Source organism: Acomys minous (genome assembly GCF_964271855.1).
Source record: "Acomys minous genome assembly, chromosome: 12".
NCBI classification, from domain to species: Eukaryota; Metazoa; Chordata; class Mammalia; order Rodentia; family Muridae; genus Acomys; species Acomys minous.
In genome coordinates, this window is record NC_140493.1 from 89,135,773 (window position 1) to 89,142,525 (window position 6,753).

Below are 6,753 nucleotides of genomic sequence, written 5' to 3' on the forward strand. Positions count from 1 at the left end.
GTCTATAAAGTGAGTCCGGGACAGCCAAGTCTACACAGAGAGACCCTGTCTCCAAAAATTAAAAAAACAAAAAACAAAAAACAAAAACTTTAAAAAGGCCAGCTAAGTCGGGCGTGGTGGCGCACGCCTTTAATCCCAGCACTCGGGAGGCAGAGGCAGGCGGATCGCTGTGAGTTCGAGGCCAGCCTGGTCTACAAAGTGAGTCCAGGATGGCCAAGGCTGCACAGAAAAACCCTGTCTCGAAAAACCAAAAAAAAATAAAAAATAAAAAAAATTGGGGCTGGAAAGATGGCTCAGTGGTTAAGAGCACTGCCTGCTCTTCCAAAGGTCCTGAGTTCAATTCCCAGCAACCACATGGTGGCTCACAACCATCTATAATGTAACCTGATGTCCTCTTCTGGCCTGCAGGTGTACAAGCAGACAACACTGTATATATAATAATAAATAAATCTTAAAAAAAATAAAATAAAATAAAAAATAAAAAGGCCAGCTAACTCTAAGATATACCTTAAAATGCCCATTCCTCCTGGGCATGTGTGCAGACTCTGCCAGCTCTCCACCAGGAAAAACTGCTTCTATAGGCACCTCTGTCCTCTAGTCACGCCTGAAGGATGAGGCCAGCCAGGAAGCCCTCAAGAGAAGAAGCTGGAGAGGCTAGAATGACTGGAACCCACACCAGGAGTAGTGGAAATTGCTTTGTCTCCAATACTGCCTTTTGGGCTTTGTTTTTGTTTTGTTTTGTTTTCCTTTTTTTTTTTTTCTTTTTCTTTCTTTGTTGTTGTTGTTTGGGGGGGGACTTAATTTTGTGGGGTTTTTTTTTCCTTTTTCTTTTCCTCTTTTTTTTTTTTTTTTTTTTTTTTTTTTTTTTTTTTTTTGGTTTTGTTTGTTTGTTTGAGACAGGGTTTCTCTGTATAACAGCTCTGGCTGTCCTGGAACTCCCTCTGTAGTCCAGGCTGGCCTCGAACTCATGGAGATCCACCTGCCTCTGCCTTCCAAAGTGCTGGGATTAAAGGTGTGTGCCACCACCGCTTGCCTTTTTTTTTTCTTTCTTTCTTTTTTTTTTTAATTTATTTATTATTATATATACAGTGCTCTTTCTACATGTACACCTGCATGGGGCACCAGATCTTATTACAGATGGTTGTGAGCCACCATGTGGTTGCTGGGAATGGAACTCAGGACCTTTGGGAGAACAGCCAGTGCTCTTCGCCTCTGAGCCATCTCCCCAGCCCCTCTTTTTTTTTTTTTTTTTTTAAATTTAAGGATTTATTTACTTATGTATTGTGTATATAGTGCTCTGGCTGCATGTACACCTGCAGGCCAGAAGAGGGCATCAGATCACATTATAGATGGTTATGAGCCACTATGTGGTTGCTGGGAATTGAACTCGGGACCTTTGGAAGACCAGTCAGTGCTCTTAACCTCTGGGCCATGTCTCCAACCCCTTGTTTTGTTTTTCAAGACAGGATTTCTCCGTGTACCCCTGGCTGTCCTGGACTTACTTTGTTGACCAGGCTGGCCTCGAACTCACATTGATCCACCACCTGCCTCTGTCTCCCAAGTACTGGGATTACAGGTGTGTGCCACTGCACCCCACTAGTGTTGCCTTTCTAATTGTCTATTATCTTCCTTCTTTAAGAATATTTGAATTGCTGGGTTTGGTGGGGTACACTTTGGTGGCCAATCCCAGCTCTTGGAGACAGAAACAGGCAGATCGCTGGCTGTGAGTTCCAGGCCAGCTAGAGCTACCTTGTCTCCAAACAAAACAAAATTGTTTGGCTAGACGTGGTGATGGAAACCAATAATCCCAACCCTCAGGAGGAGGAAACAGGAAGACTGAGGACAGTAGGCAAGCATTTAAAAACAGGGTGGGAGCGCTGGAGAGATAGCTCAGAGGTTAAGAGCGCTTGCTGTTCTTCCAAAGGTCCTGAGTTCAATTCCCAGCAACTACATGATGGCTCAAAACCATTTATAATGAGATCTGGTGCCCTCTTCTGGCCTACATGCTGGCAGAATACTGTATAAGTAATAAATAAATTATTCTTTTTTTAAAAAAGTAGCCAGATATGGTGGTGTATGTCTTATGATCCTAGCATTCTGGAGGTGAAGGCAGGAAAATCAGGAGTTCAAGGCCCTCCTCCTTACATAGCATGATAATCAGAGGCTAGCCTGGGATACATGAGACTTGTTGAAAAAACAACTCCATCTGGGCATGGTGGCACACGCCCTTAAGCCAAGCACTTGGGAAGCAGAGGCAGGCAGTTCTCTGTGTGTTCAAGCCTACTCTACAAAGCAAGTCCAGGACAACCAGGGCTACACAGGGAAACTCTTGTTTTAAAAAAAAAAAAAAAGCGGGCTGGAGAGATGGCTCAGAGGTTAAGAGCACTGTCTGCTCTTCCAAAGGTCCTCAGTTGGATTCCCAGCAACCACATGGTGGCTCACAGCCATCTACCATGTGACCTGATGCCTTCTCCTGGCAGGCAGAACACTGTATACATAATAAATAAATAAATCTTTTTAAAAAAACAAAACAAAACAAAAAACCCAAATCCATCTATAGAAGTATCTCCCCTCTTCAACACTGTGTCATCCAGGGGACCGGACCAGATGACTTTTGGGGGTTATTTTTCTACAGGCCTCTGGAGATTCTAGGGTAGATATTGTCAATACTAAAATGTAAACACATCTTGCAAAGGAAATCAATTGGCTTTCCAGCTACTTCAGATATCGTCTCTCTTTTCTTTTGTGGTCATCAATCCATCAGAAGAGGCACACCTCCTCCACTTGCTGCCAGCGGGGGTGGGGGGGAAGTGGGGGGTGCCCCCATTACCATAATGCTTCTCAACCTTACCTGCACAAGAATCACCTAGGGAGCTAAGGGAAAAACAACAGTGACCCAGTCCCACCCCAGACTAGATCTGCTCCTCGACCCCTGCAGAACTGAAAAAAAAATCACCATTTTGTAAAAACTGCCTCCAGTGATTCTAAAATGTAGACAGAGTAGAGAGTAAGTCACTAGCTGGGACCTGCGACCTGGGTAGGGTGAGAACAGCAGCATGGCTAACGCCCAGACTGGAATCATCCTCCGAGGACATTAGGATGAGCTCTTCTTGACCTCTTCAGTGAAAACAGTTCATTGTTCACTCATGTCTCTGCAGAGCATTTTTTGAAGCTGAGTTCAACTGTCCCATAGGTCTCCCAGAATTGCCCCAAACAAAATTGGGTAATGTTCGTTGTGTAGTTTCCCAGAGTGACATGTCACAACCGTGCAGGTGCATGGTAAGGTGGGGAGAGTGGGCGTTTTAGCTTTAGATGATTTTAAAACTCCTTTACTAATTAGACTAGCCTTAGCTACATGAAGACAACAATATACTTATTCACAGTTCTTAAAGCTCAGATTGCAGGCAGGCATGGGGGTGCCCACCGGTTGTCCTAGCATTTGGGAGGCTGGTGGGGGAGGACTCGTTCAAGGCTAGACGGAACCGTACAGCCAGTTCCAGGCCAGCCAACGCTACGTAGCAAGGCATTGTCTCAAAACAAAGATTGAAGTCAGAATATGTACGTAAGCAAGAATGAGGTAGAGCTAAGTATAATATTGTTGGGTTGTTTGTTTCAAGACAGGGTTTCTCTGTGTAGCCTTGGCTGTCCTGGACTCACTTTGTAGACCAGGCTGTCCTCGAACTCCCAGCGATCCACCTGCCTCTGCCTCCCGAGTGCTGGGATTACAGGTATGCGCCACCACACCGAGCAAGTTGAGTATAAGATTTTAATTTTAGGGACAATCTCATGGAGATGAGGATGAACTCAAACTTGCTAAGTAACCAAAGTGACCTTAGCTCCTGCTATCTCTGCCTCTGCCTCCCAAATACTGGGCATATAGACATGCACCACCATCCCAGGCTTCCTTTTCTTTGCCATCTTCTCTCTCTCTCTCTCTCTCTCTCTCTCTCTCTCTCTCTCTCTCTCTCTCTCTCTCTCTCTCTCTCTCCACCCACTCTGCAGCTTTGTCCCAGAGAAAGCAGAGGCCCTTTCAAGTGAAACGTGTCCTCAGGAAGATGTCCCCAGGTGCCTACAGAAGCCAACCGAGCAGGGACGCTTTCATTTTCTGTCCAGCACAACACACGCTTGTCTCCTGTTCTGAAACGTACACACCTCCTTCTCTTGACATTATAGCAGGAAGGACCGAGGCCGGCGCCGGAGAGAGCTGTTTCTTCTCGTCACACAGGAACAGATGCTGCAATCGCAGGACAGACCGCACAGACATGACAGCAGCGGGAGGTGAGTCAGAGGGAAGGATGAGTTCCTCGCCAAGAAATACCAAGGCCCACAGGACAGCCCCACTGGAAACGCCTGTCTCCAGGGGCTCCAAAAGAAAAAGAGCAGCCAGGAGTGCAGCTGAGGCATGGACCCTGAGGTAGAGAGGCACAGCCCCCCTCCCCCCCCACACACACACCAAATATCACAGCATTGTACAATTCTGGAGGAAGGCGAGGAGGAAAGAGAACCCGGAAAACTATTTGTTGGTTTTTGTTTTTAAGGATTTCTTTTGATTTTTATTCGTGTGTGTGTGTGTGTGTGTGTGTGTGTGTGTGTGTGTGTGTGTGTCTGTCTGTCTGTCTGTCTGTGTCTGAATGTCACATTATACAATGCTTGTGGGGAGGGGGCAGAAAGAGGGCTTTGGAGTTCCTGTAGCTAGAGTTACAGGACGCTGTGAACCACCTGACTTCCCTGCTACACATCAAGCTCAGGCGCTTTGGAAGAGAACCAAGCACTCTCTCCCTCCCTCCCTCCCTCCCTCCCTCCCTCCCTCCCTCCCTCCCTCCTTCCCTTCCTTCCTTCCTTTTGCTTTGTTTGTTTGGTTTGGTTTTTGTGAGTTTTTTCTAGACAGGGTTTCTCTGTGTAGCCTTGGCTTTGTAGACCAGGCTGGCCTTGAACTCACAGAGATCCACCTGCCTCTGCCTTCCAAGGTACCACCACACCCTGCCTTATTGTGGTTTTGGTTAGTTGTTTCTTTGGTTGGTTTTTTGGTGATTTTTTGCATTTTTGTTTATTTGTTTGTTTGTTTGTTTGTTTTGGTTTTTCAGGACTGAGTCTGCCTTGGCTGTCCTGGACTCGCTTTGTAGACCAGGCTGGCCTCGAACTCAAAGTGATCCGCCTGCCTCTGCCTCCTAAATGCTGGGATTAAAGGCATGTGCTACCATTGCCTGGCTTAATTTGTCTTTTGAAACAGACTATCACTATGTGTCCCAGGTTGTCTTCAAACTTGCAATCCTCCTGCCTCAGTCTTTTTGAGAAGCTAAGATTACATGTGCCACTACACCTAACTCTCTGCTCTGTATTTTGTGAGGCAAGTGCCTGCTTGCTGGTTCATGTGTGTGTAGGCCAAAGGACAAGCATCATCTTCAAGAACGCTGCCCACCTGCTTTGATACTGGGTCTCTCACAGGCCTGGAGCTCCCAAGTAGACTAGAGCGGTTGACCAGCAAGCCTTAGAGAGGCTCGTACATCTGTCTCCCAAGCACGGCCCAGGCCATGGGTCTGAAGATTGAACTCAGCTTTAAGGCTTGGGAAGAAAGCACTTTTCTGACTGGTTTTTAAAACCAGTGATGGCTTCTTCACTCTGGGCAGATGACCAAGATAAGCTGCCTGTTGCTGCACCTGTGTGTTTTTCCAGAGCTGGCTATGAACTGGAAAGTCCTCCTCAGGTGAGACTTCATGAATCACACTGCTCAACCTCATCTCGATCCGAGAGCCCCTGGTTTACTCGGATGTTCACTAAAGGTATAATTGTTAGGCCAAGTCCCCCTCCCCAAAAACGACAGTGCTGATGACGTTGTCCTAAATAGAAGGACTCTGGCCCAGTTAACAGAAGAACTGGATGAACAAGCCTGAAGGTTTCTGTTCACTAGAAAAGCAGATGTTGGAAAGGTGATTTCTGCTCACTGGGAACCTCCTTTTACCTTCCCCCAAAGGTCCGCGACCTCTGGCAAGGCTACCTCGCTCCTGACCAGTCAGACAGCCTCTATCAGCTCAGCCCCCTACCCTGCTGACTGTCACAGGAAATCTTGCTGCTCTTCTCTCTGTGCCCCACCCCCAACACACACCCCCCCCCAAGAAATACCCTTGCTTGGCATTTTTGTCCCCAATAAATCTTTCTTACTCCTGTGAAGCAATTTAATGCGTTCTCTCTCTCTCTCTCTCTCTCTCTCTCTCTCTCTCTCTCTCTCTCTCTCTCTCTCTCCTCTCTCGTTTTTTTTTTTTTTTTGTGGGTTTGTTTTTTTTGTTGTTGTTGTTGTTTCGAGACAGAGTTTCTCTGTGTAGCCTTGGCTGTCCTGGACTAGCTTTGCAGACCAGGCTGGCCTTGAACTCACAGAGGGCCACCTGCTTCTGCCTCTTGAGCATTGGGATCAAAGCCGTGCCCTGCCACCACCTGGTGTTCCGTTGTCTCTCTGCACCATCACTCACAGTAACCATTACTGAGAAGTGGCAGGGAGAATCCCAGGGGTTCTGGTGAGGGCTTGGGAGGAACCGCCATTGAAGAACATCTCATTTTTTTAAAGTTTTTTTTTTCCTTTCTTTTATATGTAGGGGTGTTTTGCCTGCAGGCATGCTTGTGCACCATGTGCTTCCAGTGCCCACAGAAAGCTGACAAAGGCATTGGATCCCTGGGACTGGGGATACAGGCAGTGGTGAGCTGCCATGTGGGTTCTGGGAACTGAACCCTGGTCTCCTGGAAGAGCAGCCAGTGGTCTTC

The 6,753-nt window shown here is 47.0% G+C and overlaps 1 long non-coding RNA gene across 1 annotated transcript; it reads left to right on the plus strand.

Annotated features, from left to right (window-relative positions):
• Positions 1 to 4,025: 4,025 nt before the first annotated feature.
• LOC311579017 lies at positions 4,026 to 6,138 on the plus strand. The gene is made up of 3 exons (XR_014773029.1): positions 4,026 to 4,278; positions 5,628 to 5,704; positions 5,972 to 6,138. It is a non-coding gene; the product is annotated as an uncharacterized lncRNA (long non-coding RNA).
• Positions 6,139 to 6,753: the final 615 nt, after the last annotated feature.